At 42.3% G+C, this 18,275-nt stretch overlaps 1 long non-coding RNA gene across 1 annotated transcript in view; it reads right to left on the bottom strand.

The window, feature by feature from the left end:
• The window catches only part of LOC124787769, a 28,513-nt gene extending 10,784 nt beyond the window's left edge, over positions 1–17,729 (bottom strand). The window contains exons 1-2 of the long non-coding RNA XR_007016008.1: positions 17,664–17,729; positions 3,313–3,494 (exon numbers count right to left, since the gene is read on the bottom strand). This is a non-coding gene — a long non-coding RNA (uncharacterized LOC124787769). The remainder of the gene's footprint in view (positions 1–3,312; positions 3,495–17,663) is intronic.
• Between the last annotated feature and the right edge of the window lie 546 nt (positions 17,730–18,275).

Raw genomic sequence — 18,275 nt, 5'->3', positions numbered from 1 at the left:
CAAGGAATTCTTTATTTCTTTCAATTAAAAACCATCTGATCGTCTTATGTGCTCAGTTGGACACTTTTTAATGTTTACGTGAATCTCTATAATTAGAATTCGATCCGAGCGTCAACACACCTGGTTGCTGGACGGTGATATGGGCCTAACACCCAGAAAATTTGTCCGCACATTCTGGTAGCAACAATAGATAAGTGTCTCAGTGCATTACTATTAGTTTCATTGTAAGTTAAGTCACGAATGGAAACAGGATAATTTATTTCAAATATAGTATGTGAGTACCAAATAATTTCACGCTTCATTCATGAAATATGCTGTTATTCCATAATAAACTAAGGCTTATTAGATTTTAGCCAAATTGCATAAGAGAGACCTGTTTTCAAAACTGGATACGAGTTTCTCTAGAAATGTGGTGAATCCTTGTTCTGATAAACAGGCCGAGCAAAGGGTGCAGTAGTCAAAACACTGCATTCATTTCAAGGGGCAGAGTGAGTTAATTCCCCGTCCATCTATCCAGATTTACGGCTTTCCTTACGTCGAATAAGGCGAATGTAAGAATGACCTCTATGACGAAAAAAAAGAAAAAAAACCACACACACACAAAACTGAGCGACAGACGAATGGAAAAACTAGTAGAAGCCGACCTCGGGGAAGATCAATTTGGATTCCGTAGAAATATCGGAAAACGTGGGGCAATACTGAGCCTACGACTTATCTTAGAAGCTAGATTAAGGAAAGGCAAACCTACGTTCCTAGCATTTGTAGACTTAGAGAAAGCTTTTGACAATGTTGAGTGGAATACTCTCTTTCAAATTCTGAAGGTGGCAGGGTTAAAGTACAGGGAGCGAAAAGCTATTTACAATTTGTACAGAAATCAGATGGCAGTATAAGAGTCGAGGGATATGAAAGGGAAGCAGTGATTGGGAAGGGAGTGAGACAGGGATGTAGCCTCTCCCCGATGTTATTCAATCTCTATATTGAGCAAGCAGTGAAGGAAACAAAAGAAAAATTTTGCTTAGGTATTAAAATCCATGGAGAAGAAATAAAAACTTTGAGGTTCGCCGATGACATTGTAATTCTGTCAGAGACAGCAAAGGACTTGGAACAGTAGTTGAACGGAATGGATAGTGTCTTGAAAGCAGGATATAAGATGAACAGCAACAAAAGCAAGCCGGCCGAAGTGGCCGTGCGGTTCTAGGCGCTGCAGTCTGGAACCGCGAGACCTCTACGGTCGCAGGTTCGAATCCTGCCTCGGGCATGGATGTGTGTGATGTCCTTAGGTTAGTTAGGTTGAACTAGTTCTAAGTTCTAGGGGACTAATGACCTCAGATGTTGAGTCCCATAGCGCTCAGAGCCATTTGCACCATTTTTTGAACAAAAGCAAAACAAGGATAATGGAATGTAGTCGAATTAATTCGGGTGATGCTGAGGGAATTAGATTAGGAAATGAGAGACTTAAAGTAGTAAAGGAGTTTTGCTATTTGGGGAGCAAAAGAACTGATGATGGTCGAAGTAGAGAGGATATAAAATGTAGACTTGCAATGGCAAGGAAAGCATTTCTGAAGAAGAGAAATTTGTTAACATCGAGTATAAGTTTAAGGAAGTCGTTTCTGAAAGTATTTGTATGGAGTGTAGCCATGTATGGAAGTGAAACATGGACGATAAATAGTTTGGACAATAAGAGAATAGAAGCTTTTGAAATGTGGTGCTACAGAAGAATCCTGAAGATCAGATAGGTAGATCACATAACTAATGAGGAAGTACTGAATAGGACTGGGGAGAAAAGAAGTTTGTGGCACAACTTGACTAGAAGAAGGGATCGGTTGGTAGGACATGTTCTGAGGCATCAAGGGATCACCAGTTTAGTATTGGAGGGCAGGGCAGCGTGGAGGGTAAAAGCCGTAGAGGGAGACCAAGAGATGAATACACTAAGCAGATTCAGAAGGATGTAGGTTGTAGTAGGTACTGGGAGATGAAGGAGCTTCACACAGGATAGAGTAGCATGGAGAGCTGCATCAAACCAGTCTCAGGACTGAAGACCACCACAACAACAACAACGTCCCATCCGTATTTAATAGTGCGTCATAGACGGGATGGTAAACCTTGATATCACTTTTTCTTTCTCAGCAATATGTAGTTTAAAATTTTGTCAAATCGTCTGCCATTGTTTAGTTGATGGATTATAGGCACTACTGTAGTTCTCAAGAGCACGGCCGAGAGGCCTACTACGGATGGCCAGACATGGCAACACCACGCCTCGCGTGTCCATTCTGTGTCTACGTAAGAGCGCCGCCACTGTTTGCAGCATCAGTTGCTGTTCGCTGTGTATTTGACTGTTACTAGGACCACTGGCTGCAGTACTGAGCTGACGGACCGTGTACGAGAGGGATTGCTCTTTACAGCAACTGAAACTGGTTTATTTGTATTGTAATGAACCGGAAGCCTTGTGAATTTTGTTAATCTAATTTGCTTGCTTTATTTGACAATGCCTCCCGAGCCTATGACACAAATTCGCTGAAATAAAGGTGATGCTGGCTTATTAACTGATCCAGTCATTTCGATCTGGGTTTTACTTTGTGTCCTCGCATCATTTCTGGAGTTACCTTCTGATAGACCATGGTCGGATGTTTCCTCATTCCTTATACAGTATTGTGCTTTGGAAATGAATGTTCATGCTGAATGTTTATTATTATTAATTTTTTGATTCAAATACCTTCTGATATTTCTTCTAAAATAAATGTATACGTCTAACAATACGTACCATGAACTTGTCTCACTGACACAGAATTTCGTTGGTACAAATGTGTAAATAACAACAACAGTAATAATAATAATAATAATAATAATAATAATAATAAAGTGGGCGCTATGATTTCACAGTATGTCCACAGAACGGTAAACATTTGATTAACTATAACGTTTTAACGGATATAGCGTCTATTAGCTGTTATGTGAATAATTTAGAAAGTTAACAAAGACCTGGAATCTGATTTTCACAATTTTAACTCGAATAGCTCGGAATGAAATGCATCAAACTTTCTACTAAATGGGTCTCTCGCACTCCATTGGTTGGGTTGAAAGCTTGTAGTTAATGTTTAGTTGATTTTAAGAGACTTAGCTCAGATAACTGCAGAGCAGATGACTAAATGAATTTAAAAAGTAGTCTGCTAAAGTATGTTAATTACAACGAGAAATTGTATGCTGTCTAATGGAAAAACTGTGGTAAACAGTACGGTATAGTAAAATTCTTGTTGTAGCATATAATATTTTTCTTCATAGGGTATCTCTGCATATTACACACAACAAACTCACCACGTTGTGCAGGGCAGGAAGCAGCAGCGCTAGCAACAGCAGTGACTTCACGTGCTTCATAGCGAATAAACGCTTCTCCAGTGGCTAAGCCCAACTAAACTGGAACTTTCCTCACACCAACGGGAAGACACCTCCCTCTATGATGAATTCTTTAACCGTAGTTTACGCGCTGAATTTGGAGTCTGAAAATGAGATAAACAAATAAATCCAACCTCGTGAGGTCATAGTATACTTAACGAACAATTGCAGCTGTTATTAATGTGTACTGCAGTCTTGCTATTAGCATTATGAGAAAGTAAAGATCAAACTTCAATAAAAATTAAATAAACTGTTTCTAGCAGTAGTTGATACCGCTGTTTCATCTACTGTATATGCGACGTGTAACAATTCAACAGGTTTCATTTTTTAAATGGGTTTAAAGAATGCAACTGTTGGCAAATACACCTTACAGTGAGAATAAGCGTTAGTCAACAGAATGGCGTAATACATATATGATATCAAAGAAACTTAATGATGATGGATAGTGGCACCAATGTTTTGGGACAGGAACACTTCTCTTCCAAAATTTCCTCGGGTCATGTTTGCTGTAGATATTACAAAAACTCTCAGTAGCAACATATACACATCATCAAAAGTTTTTCTGTTGTGACTGTTCCTATAACAATCGAGAGGTCACCTCAGATGTTTGAGAGGTACATACATTTAGCACTGCCTACAGACAAAACGTCGCACTCGAATGGATTTTAGCATTTCAGTTGAAAATAAAGAACCAGTATGGAGGCATTAGAAACATTTCTGAAACAGTACAGTGAACACTCATTACCCCACGATGGAGAAGCCACTAGTGGTCTGGTTCGCTTCATCATGTTATGCCCAGAAGACTTGTCAAACAGCGAAGTTGCTCGACGTGTGCACTGGAATGAAATTGATCTGTGTGGACATGGAATCGGTTCCTATCAATTGGTGTTGTTGAGGACTTACACCGCACAGTCCGTTAACTATCTACCGGTGCACAGAATGCCAAGACTTTTGAGTTAAAGGAACCGAGGGTTCTGTGATCCAGAACTGCATTAGGCGTTCGAACAGGCTACAGGGTGACATGTATCGCATCGAGCTGATAGGAGACGCAGGTAACATCGAATGCCTCCAGTACTTTGTATCACATGTGCAATGAGGCGTTTGTGGAGTGGCGTTCTGGAGTGTTATTACATGGGCTCCTCTACACCTGCCACGACTTTTTAGTGAAATCTCACTGTTGTATGGTGCAGAGACTTGATTCTGCGGCCAATATTCCGACCGCATCGCATACTTTTTGATGAAAATTTCACCTTGATGGATGCTAAACTGCGTGCTCATGATGCTGATCTGGTGAATACAGGGTGTCCCAAAATAATGTATACACTTTTTGAAACTGAACATCTCTTTAATGAAATTGATTATAAATACAATTTTAGTGGTGTTAGGTGACTCATAGTGGTAAATGTTCAAACTGGTGTCCGTCCATTGCAATACACCATCGACTACGACTTACTGCTGAGTAACATGCCAATTTTATTGTTTGCAACGGAAGAGCATCAGAGAATTGCTCAATTTGCTCTCTAAGATCATCCAGTGTTTGCAGTCTCGCAGCGTAAACTGTGTTCTTGAGAGTACCCCACAGAAAGAAGTCTAGAGGAGCTAAATCGGGAGATCGAGCGGGATACTCCACACTCCCTCTTTGTCCTATCCATCTGGCAGGGAATGTACGTTTGAGAAATGCCCTCACATCCAGGTGAAAGGGAGGTGGCGCCCCATGCCGTTGAAAGTAATAATCTTCATTTCCAAACACAACGGTAAGACCAGGAGTTATCGTTTCCAATATTTCCAAGTACGAGTCGCTCGTGACAGTGTTGTCAAAGAAGTACGGCCCGATTAACCCTCTAGAAGACAGACCACACCAAACTGTTACGCCTGGTAGATTAACATGCCTTTGCTCGGATACGTATGGATTCTCCCTGGCTCAGTACACGCAATTATGGCAGTTAGTTGTTCCATCAAGTTTAAAAGTCGCTTCATCTGACCAAAGAATTCGTTCTTGGAAACGTTACTTTTCTTCACATCTGTTAATGAACCACTCACAAAATTCGCTTCGCCTATCAGGGTCATCCTAGTTAAGAGCTTGGAGAAGTCTTGGAATGTAAGGCTTAATGTTCTGAGACCGCAAAATTCTATGAACACTGTTTCTGCAGATCCTAGTCTCACGAGGGCATTGCCTCACAGATTTCTTCGGGGATCGAGTGTGTGTCTGGATAATCGCATCAACAGTCTCATTGTCTGTTGAACTTCTCTTTCGTCCGTTATGTCACTTCTTCATACCGTGCACCGTTCCTTCGACTTCAAACTTATCTCTGATTCTTGTAATTGTTACTCTTGTCGGTGGTGGTGTTCCAAACTCAACTCTCCAATGTCGGCGTACCGCACTCACATTCTCTGTTTTCCAGTAACGCTTCAGCACCCATTTCCGTTGTTCAAACATGTTTTCTGGCAATCGTGAAACAAAAGAAAGCATTGTTATGTTTTTCACCGCCCTCTAAATTATTACCCATAAAAACTTTATTTCTGTCTCCTTTAATTAAAGAGAGATTCTGTTTCAAAGAGTGTATACATTATTTTGGGACAGCCTGTATGTTTCTTCAGCATGCTAGGATCACCAGAATGGAGCCGTCTGCTTGTTTTCTGAACATGAACCCGATCGGACATCTGTGGAGACTTACGTAGAATCGGCACTGAAAAGTGGAACAATATATACCAGAGCTGTGTTAATCTCATCTATGGTACGCCAAAATCATATCAAGATGACGTTCCACCACTTACTGATGTTGCTCAGGAGTGCAGTGAAAAACCCCCAGTGGGAAACAGATGACTTCGTCGTTGCACATGGGTGGGCAGCGTCATTTCGTGCATTACGTCTTCCCCGACAGCGATGGCATGTTACAGTAGGATAACCGTCCGTATCAGTAGGCCAGTATCGTGCTGCGTAAAGTCTGAGAATCATGATAGTAAATTCACGTTCATATCTTGGTCACCAAAGTCGCCTGACCTGAACCCAATGTAACACAACTGGGTCGCTATTGGGCACCAGCTCCGCGCTTTCGAACAACAGGCCCGTAATTTACGAGAACTGCGTGACTTGCTCGTGGATACATGGTTTCAGTTACCTTCGGGAATCTAAAAAGGGGTTGAATCCATGTCACGTAGAATCGCTTTTGTATTGCGTTCCAGAGGTGGACCAACATGCTGTTCAGGTGGTCTTAACGTTTTGGCTCGTCAGTGCATAATAAAAACTAATAACGGAAACACACACTGTTCAAACTAATTAAGGGAATACATGTATCAACGTCCGGTATATTAAATCTGTTTTGATATAGGCAGTACCTGTGGTTTTACTGAATGGTTTTTATCCTGACTTTCGGCGTAGGCAACAATTAAAACCATTCGACATCTATTGGATATGTTATGCATTGTAGTATCAAGTGATCCCAAAGTTGGAAGTGAGTACCGGTGAACCAGTATTTTCTAATGAGGTACACAGATGGCAGTTCATTTGTTGACGTTGAATTCAACCAAGCACGTGCAATGCGACATCGTAAAGCAGTGCAAGTTCCAAGTGCAGTCTGTTTAATCCGAGAAGGATGGATTTGCGGTCGTGTTGCTGCAGATGCCAATGCCCCCATCCATAGATTGTGGACACGCTGCAGGGAGACAAGTCAGTACACAGGGCCAGTTGGAAAGAGGTTCAAATGGCTCTGAGCACTATGGGGCTTAACATCTGTGGTCATCGGTCCCCTAGAACTTAGAACTAGTTAAACCTAACTAACCTAAGGACATCACACACGTCCATGCCCGAGGCAGGATTCGAACCTGCGACCGTAGCGGTCACGCGGTTCCAGACTGAAGCGCCTAGAACCGCACGACCACACCGGCCGGCCAGTTGGATAAAGACGCCGACGCGTTACAACCCTGTGTGAAGACCGGCATCTGGCCACCTCTGCGTTGTGACATTGTATGGACGCCGCCAGAGCACTGCAAGACGATCCCTGGAGCCGCTGTGTCCGTGCAGACTGTAATCAAGAGGTTACCAGAAAACATCTAATGACCCAACTGTCCCGTTCGAGTACCTCGCTTGCTATGACAATATCTTGCAGATCGCCTTCAGCTCCGCATTTCCCATGTCAACTGGCAACTTTGTCACTGCGTTAACGTGTTTTTCAAAGACGAGTCCAGAAATCCCCTGATGCAGGGCGATCACCGAGTTTATGAGCCGAGACCCGTGGTGAGGGGTACCTACCAAATGTTGTCTAGGAAATTATTTCGAAGGTTATGTGATGCCGTTGGGAGTCTTCAGTGCTGACGTACATACGGGTCTTGTTGGTGCCTGTGGCCGCATTACCATCAGGTAGTACATCGAACGCAGCCTATTGGACCAGGTGCTGAATACGATTGTGGTCTTGGATTCCTCCTAATGCCAGAACCTATGTGGCGCGTGTCAGCAGGAATGCCTTGCGAAGCCTGGAAATTGAAGTAATGCAATAACCGGCAGTGAGTTCCGCCCTGAATACCATCGTTCATAAGTGGGACGTGCTTGAAAGACGTGTTCGTGGTCGTCCTGTTCCACCACAAATTGTCCAAGAACTCTCATGGGTTCTCGTCGAAGAAGTGGAATGGATGTACAAGGCTGACCTCCACAGACGTGTACAGAACACGCCACATAGGTGTCAGGCTGTGATAAACGCTCACGGAGGGTGTAAACGTTATTGAGGCTCTCAAAGTCCAATAATAAGTACCCAGGATGAAGGGATGAATGACTATTGCCACTTTTATTCGACAAATGTTGGACATTTCAGTTCTTTTTATGTAAACAATCGAGAATGTAATGATGGTTTGTAGTGTTCTTAAAGTGTGAAAAAAAGGTAACATATCCAGACCTTAAGTATTGCTCAATGGAAAATGGCAGACGCCCAAAGTCATGTTCCTTTAAATTTTCTGAGGAGTGTAGTTCCTGAAAAATATATTCTGCTCTTTGTGTCTGTTGCATGGATGATTTTGACTCTAAATGTAGATACATTTCAGGAAAAACTAGAAAACACTACGAAGTAGCAGTCGCAGTGAAATAAATCTTCACCTTGGACGTAAGAACGTTAAGAAATGTTTTTTTGATGTTGAGCTACAGCGTCATTCCACAACAAGAGAAGGTATCTGAGGAAGATCGTGCAACGTCTCGAGCTGTACCTCCTACGATGCAGCTTCCGTGTTTTGTAGCTGACATGACTGGGGGGCTTGCAACTCATTTTAAAATTTAGCCAGTGGTCAAGACATGTGCGATGCTACAACTCCTGTGCGAAAGAAGAGTCGTACGATAGTGGATTGTCCTGAATATATTTCCGCGCCGTCGTTGTTTCCAATATTAGTTTGCGCCACGTTCACGTTGCGCTAGTACAGGGGGCCAGCCACCTTTTAGTACCCAATGGCCGCGTTATAAAAACCCTAGTACCTTAACTTCGAATCTTGGACATAGCACACAAGAGAACCGCAGCATTTTGTAATTCGTTCATACAAAATGAATAAACACAGTTCACGCGGCAAAAATGATTTGTGATGTTTATTAAATTGGATGCGATTTCAGTATAAGAGGCTCCAAGATGAGAAAAACTTTCTCTTTCAAGAAATTTGACGGTAAAGGGGCAACTTAATCTTCTCAAAAAATCACTGTAGAAATTGATGAAATCACGATGAGACTTGAGTAAAAATTAGCAGTACAGAAATATGTGAGAAACGAAACATTCACACGAAACAGTTTTAAACCATTCAGCGAAGACTCTGTAACACTAACCGCCGTCCACAAAATCTTATGGTGGAGAAAAAATGTCTAAAAAATACTTGAAGCAGCATGAATTTTCTTAATATTTAAACTGTGCTTTATGCGCGACCACATTCTTGCGTGTTGGGCAATGATACATGAGAGAGGAGGTCGTTAGGCTTGGCGCAAATAAAGTAATGTTGCTGCGTACGTCCGAGGGGGACGGAGGGATTCAAAATAATTTTTCAACTGGTCATTGGGATTCATTTCGAAGCGGGGCTCATCACTGAGGACAACTAATCTTATACTCCCGTGAAGGAGATTCCAAGCCGAATGTTTCCGACCACCACTGCAAAAGGGGTTGCTGGTGAGCAGCAATTTTTCAACTTCGATTCCAAAACCTCGAGACTGAAGTATTTGTCAACAACTGGAAAGATTACGTTAAGAAAAATGAAATACAATCAAGAAGAAAGGTGCAGCGCCGTCTCCTATCCCGGCAACGGCACATCCGCACAACCACAAACAAAATCTTTTACTAGACTGTGAATTTCCTGGTAGTGAGTTATCTTTGATCTGGAATCATCGGCAAGACAAGTAACTCGAGGCTTGCTCGATGTGATGTGAGCCTTGCTTTTTAACGTTGTATGTTAATGGCCTAACACGAAATATTAATAGTAACCCCAGACAATTTTGTAGATCATTCAGTTATGTGAAGATAGTTTCATGTTCCATGGATCATGTTCACGATAAATCGTAATGATGCGGAACAAGCCATCCTACATTCACATACATTATTTTGTAAATATTCTGAACATCTACAAATATTATTTTAATTAACTATACGGATATGAGTTAGTAATTTCTACACACCACCTTTTACACAGTAGAATAGTGAAAGTTCTTCTATGTGATACAAGTAGTTGTCAAAAAAACTTTTTAAGTCGTTTTGAAATTTTACTTTCCTGTCTGTCAGACATCATACATCACTGAATAAATAATGGGAAATTGTGGTTTGATTATTTACAACAAACTTCATGAGGTAATGAATGTCCTGTGAAACAGCAGTCAAAGTACCTGTCTCCTTAAACCGATGTCTACAAGATGATCATGGGTGATCACCACACATTGTTTTTTCAGCAGGGTTTTAAGCAATCAAGAATTTCTGTTTTCAAGTTGAATTAACCCAGAGCATTATTCCATATAGTATACTGAATGCAAGTATGCATAATATGACAACTTATCGAATTTTCTTTCCCCAAGGTTTGCAATGGTTCTAAACGCAAATATCACTGAATACTGAAAGCACCATTACTAATACATTTTTCGTAAAGTCGGCGACATTGCTATATGCCAGTTTGTTGTTTTAATAATAATAACAAAAATGTAATAGTAACACTCAGCTTATAACTTTATTTAAAGATCTTACAGTAACATACAGAACTTAAAATTTGATGTGTTAATATTCACTTAGGGTAAAAATGAAACAGACAGGCTACAGTAAGGCACTGTTCTTAGAAAGCGACTCATTATTTTTCATTTCATACTAGTGTTTTAGGAGTTTAAATACGTGCTATTTAATTTTAAATTATGACCAATGTAGACGGTTAAAATTTTCGACTTTTTGAATCTGTTTAATATTTTCTCACAGTTGTGTTGCACCCATCGTTGGAGTAGTACCCTGTAGACGTGTCTCTCTAGAATTGAGAGTTAGACCTTTGCCGAAGACCAGTCAATAATACTTTTAAGAACATTATTTGCCGTTTTCTCTGTAGCTGTATGTATGCTTGGACTGATTATAATGCTAGTGCCATCCGCAAAATGCACTAATTCTGCTTTCCATATAATAGACGGAAAACTGTTTTCCTACATCGGGAACAATAATAGACCTAAGTTCGACCCTTAGGAATCCCCATACGTGATTTCTTCCCTGTTAGGAGAGTCTTCTCTGATTTAATTGGTTGAATTTCTAAGTACAACTTTCTGCATGCTGTTGGTTAGTTGTGAGACTGCCGGCCGCTGTGGCCAAGCGGTTCTAGGCGCTTCAGTCGGGAACCGCGCTGCTGCTACGGTCGCAGGTTCGAATCCTGTCTCGGGCATGGATGTGTGTGGTGTTCTTAGGTTATTTAGGTTTAAGGGGACTGATGACCTCAGATGTTAAGTCCCATAGCGCTTATATACATTTGAACCATTTTTGAAGTTATGAAACTGTCCATTAGTTGGCTATACCATTAATTCCATGAAACGTCAGTATATCTAGGAGGATACTGTGATTCACACAGTGAAATGCCTTAGATAGGTCGCACAAAATACCCTCCGATGCTATTTTGTACACAATTCTTGTAAAACTTGATGAATGAAACTGTTAGTCCGATTATCAGTTGAACAACTCTTCTGAAATCCAAACTGTGATTTACTGAGGATATTATTGTTGTTCAGGTGTGGTACTCTTCTAGAATACATCACCGTCTCAAAAAAAAAAATGAAATGTGAAGTCAGTTGTGAAACAGTTCAGTAGTAACTGATATTTCCCCTATCACCTTTATTGCAAGGAGGTTTACCAATGGCTTGTTTCCGTCTGTGAGGTAAAATGCTTTGAGTTATTGATAAATTATGTATTTAAGATAAGACTGGGATTGAAGAAAAATGGAAATGAGTGAATGGCATCGTCGGCTGGGAGGCCCCTATTCGGGGAAGTTCGGCCGCCAAGTGCACGTCTTACTTCTTTCAACTCCACATTGGGCAACTTGGACTCCGGCGATGAGGACGAAAGGATGACGAGGACAACACACCTTCCAGTCCCCGAGCGGAGAAAATCTCCAACCTGGCCGGGAACCGAACCCGGGCCCGCTTGCATGAGAAGTGAGCGCGTTACCACCCAGCGAAGCAGGCGGACAAGACTGGGATTATTATACGGCAACAAGCCGTTAGTGCTCTATTGCAAACATCATCAAATCTAGATGAGCTTTTATTTTTAGGAATATAATTTCCTTAACGTCAGAAGAAGTTGCTGATACATTCATATGATCGAATTTTACGGGAAATGTTTTTTCAGAACAAACTGCTGCGATTTCTTTCTTGAATTGCTTGTTCCAATATTTTATCCTACGTTTAAGAACTGCTGTGATTTCTTTCTTGAATTGCTTCTTACAATATTTTGTCCTACGTTTAAGAAATGACTATTCAACATACCTGCTACCTGTAAGTGATTAACTATAGGCCCTCTATTTAATTCAATAGTAATGCTGACCTGTTCTGTTTCCTATTGTCCTGTCGCCGGGGCCCATACAACCTGTTGACGAAACTGATGATTTCTGACATAATGTGCACGTTCCTTGATTTTTAATAACTTTCCTTAGTAATTTTGAGTAGTTTTCGGTATATGCAAGGATTTTTACTTGTTCCTGCGAACAGACACATTTCTTTTTTCCTTCCACATGATATTTTTCTTCACACGGCTGTTACAACGAAGTACTACATAATCTGAGAAAAGCTACACAAATATACAGTGAGAGTTTGATAAGATTTCGAAGTCGAACGAAGACTGACAACTTGGTTCACATGTACAGAGAAATAAAATTGCGAACTTCACAAAAGGCGTTATTATCATGTCATTAAAACATCAATGAGTTACAACTGGAACCAGCAGCTCATAAATACTGCTGAGCGTAGCGATTTTTTTTGATATGGATGAAATTTTCACACAGGCTCAGTCGTAGAGTAAGGCAGGTTGTAGTCGTCGTAACATTGGCAGGACAGTGGGAAAATGCAGTCAGTCTACACATGAGACCGCTCGCAAATTATTTGTGCGTGCCAGTTGAGAATATTGCTAAAATATGTGCAACACACACCAGTATGATTACCAGGGACATTGAACGCACAGTATGCAAAGAAGGGCGTCAAAGTATGGCGGCACAAATAGTCTCCGGTTATCTGACTTATGGGAGATCGTCACGAAAATGTTGAAAGAACTGAACTGACAGACTTCTAAAATTAATTCGGCCCATGAAAGCCTACTTATATGCTCCAGGAACCAACGTTAAGTGGAGAGTGCAGAAGTATTCCTCAATCTCCTACAGCTCTCTCTAGTTGGGACTGTAGAGACAAGATTTGATTCATTGCAGCACTCACAGAAGCATTCAAACAGTCACTCTTCCCGCGCTCCATACGCTGTTGCAGCGCAAGAAGCCGTAACGCGTGGTACTATGCCCACTAATCATCCTCTGCCGTTCTCTTCAATGTTTCACAGTGCGCATGTAGCCGTAGACAACGAAATGAAGAGAAAGTAAGTGATAGGAAATGTACGTGGAAGTTAGATGTTTAACATTTCTTAGTCGATGAGCTCACATTTATGGCATATAGTCGTTGTCGATCTTACGTCCGAAACTGAAGAGAACTAGAAAGGTATACGGGGCAGGAGGGCAGGTGACCTTCCCAAGGAAACAATTTCTTGCTTCACACCATTTTAATTTTATTTTGTTCTCTCCTGTTATACCACACGTGTGCGAATAATAAAAGACATTCATTGCAGTAACAAAGGCTTCTGCAGAATCATTTATTTTACAGAAGGGTGGCACAAAAATGTATCTTTTTCAGCCAAATTTTTAGTTAAGAGGAACTTTGGTTTAGCTCAGTGGCACAAAAAGCATTTTTGGATTTTCGTCTTCTGCTTGACCACGATATTGACCAAGTGTTGCAAAACGAGATTGTCATACTTCCCAACGGCATTTTTTAATTACAGCATGGTTAAAATAAAAGGTTTAAGCAGTATCTTTGACATATGAAGGGGGCATAAAGTTATCCGAGCATAATTTTGAAGGTCATTGAGTGAAGTAAAGGAAAAGAAAATCGCAGGGCCATAACGCAAGGGACGTTTGATAGCCAATGACAGTCCTTCGGTAAAATCCTGTTCACTGATGATGTGCAAGGCATACTGTAGCAGCTAGAGATGCTTGTTCAATAATGGCTCTGAGCACGATGGGACTCAACTGCTGTGGTCATAAGTCCCCTAGAACTTAGAACTACTTAAACCTAACTAACCTAAGGACATCACACACATCCATGCCCGAGGCAGGACTCGAACCTGCGACCGTAGCGGTCGCGCGGTTCCAGACTGAAGCGCCTTTAACCGCGCGGCCACTCCGGCCGGCAGAGATGCTTGTGCTCAGGTTCAAATGGCTCTATGCCCTATGGAACTTAACATCTGAGGTCATCAGTCCCCTGGAACTTAGAACTACTAAAACCTAACTAACCTAAGGACATCACACACATCCATGACCGAGGCAGGATTCGAACCTGCGACCGTAGCGGTCGCGCGGTTCCAGATTGAAGCGCCTAGAACCGCTCGGCTACACCGGCCAGCCTTGCCCTTAGGAAGTGGAACTAGGTACAAAAAATACATAATGAACAATTCATCTGATGGAGTGGCAAAATTGTTTTTATATGTTGAAATTATTAAATGTTACCAGTTATTGCTTTCCTGTGTTTTTGCTTTCACTATTTTTTTTTTCTTATTCTTCGGTGCCAAAGGGGCCCAACTGCTTCATACGTAGAGTATTACAAAAAATACAAAATACTGCGAAAGACCTGTACATTGCACAAAGATAGTATGCAGTGATAAATATTTTCAATTTAAATTCGTAAACCTGAATTTGTCGCGTATCATCGCCATTTCAGCAGGATAACGCACACAATTGTGTACAATCGTTGAGTATGTACTATTCAAGGGAAAATTGTTGATTTGTCTAGTGTTTACAGAAACAACGCTGCAATTCCTTTGTTACTAACAACTAATTCACAAGGAGCTATCAGTACCAAGATGACTTTGTAGGAAATAACAAGAAGTTTGAAGATTGCCTACTGACCGTTCGTGGAATGAATACCGCAAATTAATTGGTAACCGTCTACTGAACATTAATGTGACCGTCGCCTTTCTTCGACGCCAACGTGCAACAACCAACCACCGTAGCGCCGATGCAATTGTGGAACAACAGAGACCATGGATGGCAGGGGTGAACGACGGCTGCTGAGATGTGGACGAGCAAATAAACGTGCAACTATTAAGCAACTGACCACCCAGATGTACCAAAGGGCTACCAACTGTCTCCTCAACGGCCTTTCCGCGAACGTTGGTTGGTATCGGCCTCCGCAGCAGTCACCTGGTTCATGCACCCATGGCGACTGCTGTTCATCGGCGACCAAGGCTGGAATTTGAATCCCAATACGGCCACTGGACGTCCACCTTTCCAGGTGAATCACGTTTTACACTCTATCTGAAAACAAATATCCAGCGACAATCATCGGGAGAGTCCAGGCCGGAGGATGGAGCATTGTGGTCTGGGGAATGTTTCTGTGGCGTTCCTTGGGTGATGTCGTCATTCTGGAAGGCACAGTGGATCAACACATGTATGCATCTATCATTCGGGATCACGTTCACACTTACAGCATTTTGTTTTTCCTCGGCACGAGGTCATCTATCACGAGGACAATGAAACATATCATACAATTTTCAGTGTAGGTGCATAGTTCCAAGAGCACCACGATGAGTTTACTGTAGTCTTCTGACCACCAAACTCCCCGGATTTAAAACCAGACGAGAATCTTTAGGACCATTGCTATAAGGCTGTTCACAGCATGGATTCTCAATCGAGAAACGTAGCGCAACTGGCCACAGCACTGGAGGTACCATGGCTCCACGACCCTATTGGTACCTTCCAGAACCTCATTGATTCTCTTGTTGCACATCTCGCAGCAAAAACTTTATTCTGCCTTTCGACAGGTGGTCACATTAATGTGATTGGGCATTGTACACTGAGGTGATAAAAAGTCATGGACACACGCATATACAGGTGGCGGTGGTATCGAGAAGATATGTTGGAGCCGCCTTTTGTCTCAGATGATTCATGTGAAACTGTGTCCGACGTGGTTATGGTCGCACTTTGGGAATTAAGTGACTGTGAACGTCGACTGGGAGCTGGAGCAAGACGCATCAGACATTCCATTCTGGAAATCGTTAGTGAATTCATTATTCCAAGATCCACAGTGTAGAGCGCTTGCTGAGAATATCAAATTTCAGATATTACCTCTCACCATGGACAACACAGTGGTCGAGGTCTTTCGCTTAACTGCCGAGAGCAGCAGTGTTTGCGTAGGATTGTCAGTGCTAACAGACAAGTAACACTAGGCGAAATAACCGCAAAAATCAATGTGGGACGTACGACGGACAAATCCGATAGGGTAGGAGGCGAAATGTGGCGTTAATGGGCTGAGACAGCAGATGACCGACGCGAGTGCCCTTGCTGACACCGCAACATCGTCTGCAGGGCCTCACCTGGGATCATGATCATATCAGTAGATGATTGGAAATCCGTGAGCTGTTCTGATAAGTCCAGAGTTCAGTTGGTAAAAGTTGACGGTAGGGTTAGAGGACAAGCAAGATCCCACGAAGCCAAGGACAGGAATGGACTGGGTCCTCTGTTCCAACTGAACCGACCATTAAGTGGTAATGGCTATGTTCGGTTACTGGGAGGCCGGCCGCTGGTGACCGAGCGGTTCTAGGCGCTTCAGTCTGGAACCGCGCGACCGCTATGGTCGCAGGTTCGAATCCTGCCTCGGACATGGATGTGTGTGATGTCCTTAGGTTAGTTAGGTTTCAGTAGTTCTAAGTTCTAGGGGACTGATGACCTGAGACGTTAAGTCCCATAGTGCTCAGAGCCATTTGAACCATTTGGTTACCGGGAAACCATTTGCAGCCGTACGTGGACTTAATGGTCCGAAACAAGGATGGAATTCTTATGGTTGGTAATGCGTAATGTCATAGGACCACCATTGTTTCCAATTTGCTTGAAGAACGTTCTTGACAATTCTAGCGAATGATTCGGTCACCCATCAAACATGTATAGGACACAATAGAGTTATCAATTCGTGCACAAAATCCTACGCCGGCAACACTTTCGCAATTATTGACGGCTATAGAGGCAGCATGGCTCAGTATTTCTCCAGGGGACTTCTAACGACTTTTTGAGTCCACGCCACGTCGTGTTGCTGCACTATGCGAGACAAAAAGTTCCGACACGATATTAGGTGGTATCCATGGACATTAGTCACATCAGTATAGTATCCTCTTAAAACGTTACCTCAGTATCGACATAACAGACTGATAAGAATGTTGTGCACAAGTTCTAATTTTAGAGATTCTATTCACATAACGTTAAGTAATGCAAGTCACACAAAGAAAAGCGTATTTGATACTCAGGTTTTCAGGACCAGACTAGGGAAAAGAAAGGAGAAATTTGTGGAGTCTGTATCATTAAAGACACTCTTCACAGACATAATAACGAAAGAATAGGACGTAAGACCATTTCTGAACACTATCATTATAAATATTAAACTGAGATTCCAATCGCAACCTGCCTTGTCAGTCCATAGCTTGGACACACGGCATTGTTTATGTCCAAGAAAATAGGGGAATCGTAAGAGAGCAGTGAAGGACGACTAATGCAGCGTTGCTGATTGTTACCTCGACACGCGTGTCCACAGCACGGCACGTCGTCCCAGAGCCTTCTCGCAGACGCGCCTACTTGAGTAGAAGCCGGCAGTGTTCAAATGATCGCGAGCGACCGTCCGCCACATTTATAATGCGGCCTGGGCCCGAGACTCCTCCCCTCCAGTTGCGCTCGCTGTCTAGAAAGTGTCCGCTGCCCACGGCCGTGCTTCTTGCCCCAGGTCTCGCTTATACCGAAACGCAACGTGATATCGCCTCTCACACGCGGAACAGATTTATATAGGTACGGCTTCAGCTGTCAACACCGAAAGGGAACGAGACAGTCCTTTTCCTCTTTACTTTCCAAATCGAGCAGTCCCATTAAATATTTCAGTACAGTGACAGCAACGAGTAGCACTACGATTGCACAAAAATTCGATGTAAAATACTGTTCAAGAAGCTGCTCATGAGACCACCCTCCCTCTGATTACCATCAATATACATTTTTTCTTGTAGCAGATGTTAATTTATTTCTTCCTGCTAAAATTGCTGTTGTTATCTTCATTCCGAAGACTGGTTTGATGCAGCTCTCCGTCGCACTCTGTCCCGTGCAAGCTTCTTCATCTCTGAATGACTACTGCTATCTAC

The sequence above is a fragment of the Schistocerca piceifrons genome, chromosome 3 (genome assembly GCF_021461385.2).
Source record: "Schistocerca piceifrons isolate TAMUIC-IGC-003096 chromosome 3, iqSchPice1.1, whole genome shotgun sequence".
NCBI lineage: Eukaryota > Metazoa > Arthropoda > Insecta > Orthoptera > Acrididae > Schistocerca > Schistocerca piceifrons.
Note: the sequence above shows the minus strand (reverse complement) of the source record. Positions and strands in the feature narration are given on the sequence as shown.